Here is a 9,015-nt window from a genome sequence, read left to right on the forward strand (position 1 = left end):
TGTAGATTAATTTGGGTAGGATTGCCATTTTTATTATATTGATTCTGCCAATCCAGGCACATGGGATGTCCTTCCACTTTTTAGTGTCTTTTTCAATTTCCTTTTTTAAGGTTTTCGTAGTTTTCTTTGTAGGGGTCTTTGACTTCCTTGGTTAGTTTTATTCCTAAGTTTCCTATACTTCTTGTGGGCTATGGTAAATAAAATTACATTCTTCAGTTCTGTCTCTGTCTGTTTGTTGTTTTTATATAGAAATGCTACAGATTTTTGTAAGTTAATTTTGTATCCTGCCACTTTACTGTATGCATTTATTACTTTGAGAAGTTTTTCATGGATACTATTGGATCTTCTATGTAAACAATCATGTCATCTGCAGAGATAATTTCAGCTCTTCTTTCTCTATTGGAATGCCTTTTATTTCCTTCTCTTGTCTGATTGCATTGGCTAGAACTTCTAGTACTAAACTGAGTAGGAGTGGAGAAAGTGGGCAGCCTTGTCTTGTACCCGCTTTCAGTTTTTCTCCATTCAGTATAGTGTTAGCTGTAGATTTTTCACAAATGGCTTTTATGCTGAGAAACGGTCCTTCTATGCCAATTTTACTGAGATTCTTGATCATAAAGGCATGTTGTATTTTGTCGAATGCTTTTCCTGCATCGATTGAAATGATCATATGGTTTTTATTTTTCTTTCTGTTAATATGGTGTATTAAATTTATCATTTTGCATATGTTAAACCACCCTTGCATCCCCGGAATAAAGCCTACCTGATCATTATGAATAACCTTTTTAATATGCTGTTGAATACGGTTATCAAGTATCTTGTTGAGAATTTTTGCATTTATATTCATCAGGGATATAGGTCTGTAGTTTTCCTTTTTTGTCATATTCTTATCCATTTTGGGAATGAGGGTAATGGAGGCTTCATAGAATGAATTTGGAAGGTTTCCTTCCTTTTGGATTGCTAGAAACAGTGTGAGTAGAATGGAGGTTACCTCTTCTTTAAAAGTTTTGTAAAATTCAGCAGTGAAGCCATCAGAGCATGGACTTTTCTTTTTTGGGAGGTTATTTATTACTGATTCAATCTCATTGCTTGTTATTGGTCTATTCAGGCTTTCTATGTTCTCCTGAGTCAATCTTGGTAGATTATATGTGTCCAGGAATTTGTCCATCTCATCCAGGTTTTCTTTTTTGTTGGCATAGAGTCGCTCATAGTATGCTCTAATGATGTTTTGTATTTCTGTTATGTCTGTTGTAATGTTGCCTGATTCATTGCAGACTTGACTTATCTGGTTCTTTTCTCTCTTCTTCTTAATTAGTTTGGCTAATGGTGTATCAATCTTGTTTATCTTTTCAAAGAAGCAGCTTTTGCTTTTTTTTATTTTCTGTATAGTTTGCTTATTTTCTATTTCATTTACTTCTGCTCTAATCTTTATTATTTCTTTTCTCCTGGCATTTGGATTTTTTTGTTATTCTTTTTCCAATTTCTTGAGGCATGATGTTAGGTTGTCCTTTTGCCACCTTTCCATCTTTTTCATCTGTGCACTAATTGGACTTCTCTCTTATGACTGCTTTTGCAGTATCCCATAGATTATGGAAACTTGTGTACTCGTTATCACTAGGTTCCATGAATCTTTTGATTTCCGTCTTAATCTCTGCAGTAGTCATGGAGTCATTCAGAAGCAGGTTATTTAGTTTCTATGTATTTGTATATTTTCAAAGGCTTTTCCTGAGATTAATATTAAGTTAATTCCATCATGGTCAGAGAAGATGCTGGATATAGTTTCTATGTCTTTGAATCTGTAAAGGCTAGTTTTGTGCCCTATCATGTGATCAATCTTTGAGAAAGTACCATGCAGCGCTGAGAATAATGTATATTTTGCTTTTCACCAAGATGGTTCTGAAAACGAAGAAGGAAACTCCTGCCCCTCCCAAAGCTGAAGTTAAAGCAAAGGCTTTGACGGCCAAGAAGGCAGTGCTGAAAGGCATCCACAGCCACACACACACACAAAAAGATCTGTGCATCACCCACCTTCCAGAGGCCCAAGACACTCTGGCTGTGGAGGCAGCCTAAATATTCTCAGACGAGCAACCACAGGAGAAACAAACTTGACCACTATGCCATCATCAAGTTCCCCATGACAACTGAGTCTGCCATGAAGATGATAGAGGACAACAACACACTTATGTTCATTGTGGATGTCAAGGCTAACAAGCACCAGATCAAACAGGCTGTGAAGAAGCTCTATGATCTTGATGTGGACAAGGTCAACACTCTAATCAGGCCTGATGGAGAGAAGAAGGCGTATGTTGACTGGCTCCTGATTATGATGCTTTGGATGTTGCCAACAAAATTGGGATAATTTAAAGCGACTCCAGCTGGCTAATTCTAAATACACACTTTTTCACCATAAAAATAAAAAGAAAAAAGAAAAATGTATATTTCGTGTTTTTTTTTTTTTTTTGAGAGGTTTTTCACTATAGGGTGTGTGCGCTCGCCAGACAGACAGAGAGAAACAGAGAGACAGAAAGCGAGAAATCACCCCCCAGAGGGGATGGCCACGCTGGAATCCCTTCTCCTCCATTCTCCTCTCGGGATCTTGGGCACGCACGCACATGTGCCCGGCATGGGTTTTAAGCCACCGGGTCTGGGACGTGAACCGTGGTTGACTACGTGGGAATCCAGCGACATAGCCATTACACTAACTGCTGGTTCCCTGTGGTTGTTTTTTTTTTTGGGGGGGGGTGGAAAGTTCTATAGATGTCTATCAAGTCTATCTGATTTGTGGTATCATTGAGGTCCTGAATCTCTTTGCTTATTTTTTGTCTTGTTGACCTGTCTAAAGGAGATAATGGGGTGTTGAGATTTCCAACAATTATAGTGTTACAGTCTATCTCTTTTTTTAGATATAGCAGTCTTTCCTTTACATATTTGGGTGCTCCTGAGTTCAGTGCATAGATATTTATAAGCATTATATCTTCTTGGCTAATTAGCCCTTTTATTACTATATTATGGCCTTCTTTGTCTTTTCTTATGGTTTTTGTCTTGAAGACTAGTTTGTCCAAAATCAATATTGCAACTCCTGTTCTTTTATGGTTTCCATTTGCATGGAATACCTTTTCCCATCCCTTCACTTTTAGTCTATGTATGTCTTTACCCATGAGATGGGTTTCTTGTAGGTAGCAGATGGATTTTCTGACTTTTATTCCATTTATCCAGTCTGTGTCTCTACATCGGAGAATTTAATCCATTGACATTCAGCGTTATTATTGACATTTCCAGACTCGTCCCTACCATTAAGTTGGCCATATTCCTGGTTGTTTTTTGTTCTCTGTGCTGTCTTTTGTGCTGTCTATCCCTCTTTAGTTTTGTATGTATAGTATTCCTTGCAGAATTTCTTGAAGAGCTGGTCTGGAGTTGGTGAATTCTGAGGTTTTGTTTATCCGAGAACATTTTTATTTTCTTTTCCCATATGAAGGATAATCTTGCCGGGTATAGTATTCTTGGTTGAAATTGTTTTCCATTTAACACTTTGAATATATTTCCCCATTCTTTCCTTGTTTGCATTGTGTCTGATGAGAGGTCTGGTGTTAGCCTGATGAGATAGCCTTTGTAAATGATTTGATGTTTCTCTCTTGCCAATCTTAGTATCTTGTCTTTGTCATTTTAGTCAATCTCACTACAATGTGGCATGGAGAGGATCTTCTTGGATTGATTATACTTGGGGTTCTTTGTATTTCTTGGGTATGGATGATTGAGTGCCTCTCTGGACTTGAAAAGTTTTCTTCTAGGATTTCGTGGAATAGATTATCAATGCCCTTATTAGTTTCTTCACCTTCTGGGATACCAATTATTAGTATATTTGGGCGTTTCATGGTATCTAGTATTTCTTGTGTATTATTCTCAGTTTTCGTGGCTGTTTTCTCAGTATTTTTGATAATTTTTTCTAGGTGATTGGTTTTGTCTTCTACTTCTGAAATTTGGTCTTCTGCATGGTCTAGCCTGCTTTTGATACTTTTGAGGAAGGTTTTAATTTCCTGTATTATAGCCTTCATATCTAATGTTCTGATTGATTCTTTTTTATGGTGTCTAATTCTTCTTTCATATTGTGGAAGGATTTCCTCATCTCTTGGCGCTCAATGTCTCTTTTCTCTTGCATCTCATAGATTTTTGTTACCATAAATATTCTAAATACTTTTTCTGACATTTCTGTAATATGCTCTAAATTTTCCCTACTTGTAGACAGGTTACACTGTTCCCTTGGTGGGGTTGTACTACTTGATTCTCTCATTCTTGAGGTTCTTTTGATTTTTATCATTTGGTAATGTATTCACTTCTGGTCAATTTATTGGAGAGGGATTCAGTGACTGTGAACTCATGTGTTTCCCCCACTGTGAAATAATTCTGTGCTACGTCTCCCTTTTACTAATTCCTCAAATGTGGGAATCACAGGTGGAGTTTTGCAATCAGATTTGTGAAGGGGAATTTCACTAATTTTGCAACCCCTACAATGATGTGCAAAGAATTCTTCAAAACACGGGACCAGCAGTTAGTGTAATGGCTATGTCGCTGGACTCCCATGTAGTCTTGAAAAATGTAATGAACTTTCTCCAGATGGATGGCTTTTTCTATAATTTAGGCAAAATAAAATTTTTATAATTTGTAAATCTAAATTTTCAGACCTGGACTAAGTGACTTCCTAGCTAATATATATTAACTTTTCTTCTTTATATTCAAATGCCTTTTCTTTTTGTTCTCTTAATAAAAAGTACACAAAAAAATGTGGGGGGAAAACGGTATAGAAAGCAAGCATAGATACCAGAGACAGTGTGCTTAAACGTCTCTAGGCAGAGGGTAAGAGCTGAGAAGTACAACAGAAAAGTAAGGTAAAGAAAAAGAAGGTAGGTAATAGAAATATAGAGAGAAGGCAAAGAAAAAAGAAGAAAAGTGCAAAAAAAAATATTGGTATGAAAATGGAAAACCGCTTGTGCTCCACGTAAGATCAAAAACAGGCAAACTTGGAGGTGGCTAGCAGATTTCTGTCCTAGGTGAGAAAAAGACAGAGATTAAAAAGAGAAAGGCTCAAGGGGGGCACAGAGCTTTTTTTTAAAAAAGAGAATAAAAAATAATGGACAGAGAAGGACAGCAAGTAAGAGCAAAGCAGCTATCCTACCTGGCTGGTGCAGGGTCTGGGGATGGGGCGGGGGGGGGGGGCCACTGACTGGGGGCGGCTTCACAGCCATGAAATTGAAGGGGTCTGGGGGCGAGGGGGACACTGACTGGGGGCGACTTCACAGTCGTGAAGTTGAAGCCAGATTCCAAAACCAGGCAAACTTGGAGGTGGCTAGCAGGTTTCTGTCCTGGCTGTTGCAGGGTCTGGGGTTCGGGGCGGGGCACTGACTGGGCGCGATTTCAGAGCATTGAAGTTGAAGCCAGAGCTCCACACTTTTTCAATCCATTCATCTGTTCACGGATATTTGGGTTGGTTCCATGTCTTAGAAATCCTGAATAATGTTGCAATAAATGTGGATGTACAAATGTTTTTCTGACTGAACATTTTCCTATCCTTTTGGTAGATACCCAGGAGTGGAATTGCTGGATCATATGGTGGTTCTATTTGTAGGTCTTTGAGGAACCTCCATGTTGTTCTCTACAGTGGCTATACTAATTTACATTCCCACCAACAGTGTGGTAGAGTTGCCTTTTCACTACAGCTTTGCCAGCACTTATAATTCTGTATTTTTTAAATCTTAGCCATTCTGACTGGGGTTAGGTGGTATCTCATTGTAGTTTCGATATGCATTTCTCTTATGATAAAGGATGTTGAGTGTTTTTTTTTTTTTTGAGAGGTTTTTGCTATAGGGCGTGTGCGCTCGCCAGACAGACAGAGAGAGACATAGAGACAGAAAGCTAGAAATCACACCCCAGGGGGGTAGTCATGCCACAATCCCTTCTCCTCCATTCTCCTCTTGGGATCTTGGGCACGCATGCACACGTGCCCGGCGTGAGTTTTAAGCCACCGGGTCGGGGATGCGAACCACGGTCGACTACGTGGGAGTCCAGTGACATAGCCATTACACTAACTACTGGTTCCCAAGGATGTTGAATTTTTTTCATATGCTTTTTGGCCATTCACATGCCTTCCTTAGAGAGCTGTCTCTTCAGCTCGTTTGCCCATCTTTTAATAGGGTTGCTCTTTTTTTTTCCTCTTTTATTTCCTAGTAAACTGAGTTTCCTGTATATTCTGGTTATCAGTCCCTTATCTGAGGTATAGTTTGGAAATATATTCTCCCATTCTGAGGGTTGTTGATTTGCTCTAATTATTGTTTTTTTTGCTGTGCAGAAGCGTTTTAATCTAATGTAATCCCATTTGTCTATTTTGAGGATAATTACCTGTACTTTGGGGGTTTTGTGCAAGAAGTCTTTTTCTACACCTATGTCTCTAGTAGTTTCCCCTGTGTTTTCCACCAGTAGTTTCATAGTTTGAGGTCTTAGGTTTATATTTTTGATCCATTTTGAGTTTATTTTTGTTAATGGTGAGAGATAGAGGTTCAGTTTCATCTTTTTGCAGGTGAGTAGCCAGTTTTTCCAGCATCATTTGCTAAAGAGGTTTCCTTTTGCTTGTTGGATTGACTGGTGCCCTTTGTCAAAAATCTGTTGACTGTACATTTTGGGGTTTATTTCTGGTTTTTAAATTCTGTTTCATTGGTCTACATGCCTTTTTTGGGTGTGTGCCAGTACCATGGTGTTTTGATTATCACAGTTTTGTAATATATTTTGTCCTCATTCTTTTATTATTATTTTTTTTTAGAGAAAGACTTTTGCTAGAGGGCACATGTGCTCGCCAGACAGACAGAGAGACAGAAAGTGAGAAATAAACTCCCCTGGGGGGGGATGGTCATGCCACAATCCCTTCTCCTCCATTTTCCTCTCAGGATCTTGGGAATGCATGCACATGTGGCTGGCATGAGTTTTATGTCACCAGGTTCGGGACTTGAACCACAGTCGACTATGTGGAAGTCCAGCGATATAATCATTATGTCATCTGTTGGTCCCCTACTTTGTAATATATTTTGGGGTCATGGAGTGAGATGCCTTCTACTCCACTTTTCTTGCACAGAATTGTTTTGGCAAAATGTTTTTTTAATGATTCCAGACAAATTCTATGATTGTTTTTTATTTCTTTTTTAAAAAGAAATGATTTAATCTTATTTATCATCAATATTATTTTTTTAGCTTGTTACAGGGCACATGCTCCCCAGAGAGGGGGGGGGGGAGAAAGCAAGCCTCCAGGTCCAGGACTTGAACCATGGTCTCCCACGTGGGAGTTCAGGGCCTTAACCATTACACTACCTATTGGCCCCAAGTAATTGTCTTTTCTTTTTCTTTTTTTCCTTTTTTTTTTTTTGAGAGGTTTTTGCTATAGGGTATGTGTGCTCACCAGAAAGACCAAGAGAGACAGAAAGCAAGAAATCACCCCCCAGTGGAGATGGCCACACTGCAATCCCTTCTCCTCTTCTCAGGATCTGGGTACGCATGCACACGTGCTCAATGGGAGTTTAAGCTACCAGGTCTGGGACTTGAACTGTGGTCGACTACATGGGAGTCCAGTGATACTGCCATTACGACAACTGCTGGTCACAATAGGTATTTTTAATGCATTTTTTAATTTCAAGAAAATGTTTTAGTTATAATAGACAAAAAAAAATGTTAAGAGAAATTTGCTTAAAACTAAAGCCAGGAAAAAGGTTATAATTCAGTTCAAATAGAAGGTAGATGAACATATCAACAGTTCAAAAGAAGACAAAAATGCTTAAGTATGGAAATCAAAGCATCAAAGAAAATCAGTAATGTTTTAGTCTAAAGTAAAAAAATTCTATTTCACTAGCTCAGACTCATGTAATTAATCTCTCTTCTATTGAATTTGCAGTGTTACTGTGGTCTGATATTTCCGTTTAAACTCCAGACTTGTCACTTCCATTAGGCTGGCCATTCTCTTGGTTTTATTTATTTAGTTAGTTATTTTATTACATTTTAATCTATTCAATCATCTTTTTTAGCTTACAAAGTGAATATTTCAAATATCAACAGTTCAAAAGAAGACAAAAATGCTTAAGTATGGAAATCAAAGCATCAAAGAAAATCAGTAATGTTTTAGTCTAAAGTAAAAAAATTCTATTTCACTAGCTCAGACTCATGTAATTAATCTCTCTTCTATTGAATTTGCAGTGTTACTGTGGTCTGATATTTCCGTTTAAACTCCAGACTTGTCACTTCCATTAGGCTGGCCATTCTCTTGGTTTTATTTATTTAGTTAGTTATTTTATTACATTTTAATCTATTCAATCATCTTTTTTAGCTTACAAAGTGAATATTTCAATATGTGAACATTTCTCCCTAGTCTAGTTGATTAAATTATAAAATACCTACAACAGATAATACCACATTTCTTTGTCCCATTCATGCTTTACTTCCTTATTTATCTTCTAAATGTCCGTCCTCAAGCCCTACTCTTCCACACACACTATATCTGGTATTTACACTGATTTATTGTGTTTGTATATCCTTTAGTCAATCAGTTTCAGTCATAGAGTGTGGACACTCAGTATATACTAAGTGGGGACATACAATGTCTCTCCTTCATAGCCTGGCTTGCTTCACTCAGCAGTAAATCTTCCATGTTCCTCCACTTTCTGTCAAAAGCCAGGATTTTATTGGTTTTTATGGCTGAATAGCATTCCATAAAGTATATGTGCCACAGTTTTTCAATCCATTCATCTGTTCGGGGGCATTTGTGTTGTTCCTTGTCTTAGCAATTGTGAATAGTGCCGCACTAGACATCGATGTGTAAGCACTTTTCTGATGAAGAATTCTTCTGTCCTTTGGGTAGATATCAAGGACAGGATTGCTGGGTCATATGGTAGTTCTGTTTGTAGATTTTTGAGGAATCTCCAAATTGTTCTCCACATTGGCTGGACCAATTTACATTCCCACCAGCAGTGTAAGAGAGTTCCCCTTTCA

General features: G+C 38.0%; 1 pseudogene; it reads left to right on the forward strand.

Moving 5' to 3' along the window:
• Positions 1 to 1,887: 1,887 nt before the first annotated feature.
• LOC102478385 (60S ribosomal protein L23a pseudogene) lies at positions 1,888 to 2,361 on the forward strand (annotated as a pseudogene).
• Positions 2,362 to 9,015: the final 6,654 nt, after the last annotated feature.

Source organism: Tupaia chinensis, unplaced genomic scaffold (assembly GCF_000334495.1).
Source record: "Tupaia chinensis unplaced genomic scaffold, TupChi_1.0 Scaffold138400_2, whole genome shotgun sequence".
Classification (NCBI taxonomy): Eukaryota; Metazoa; Chordata; class Mammalia; order Scandentia; family Tupaiidae; genus Tupaia; species Tupaia belangeri.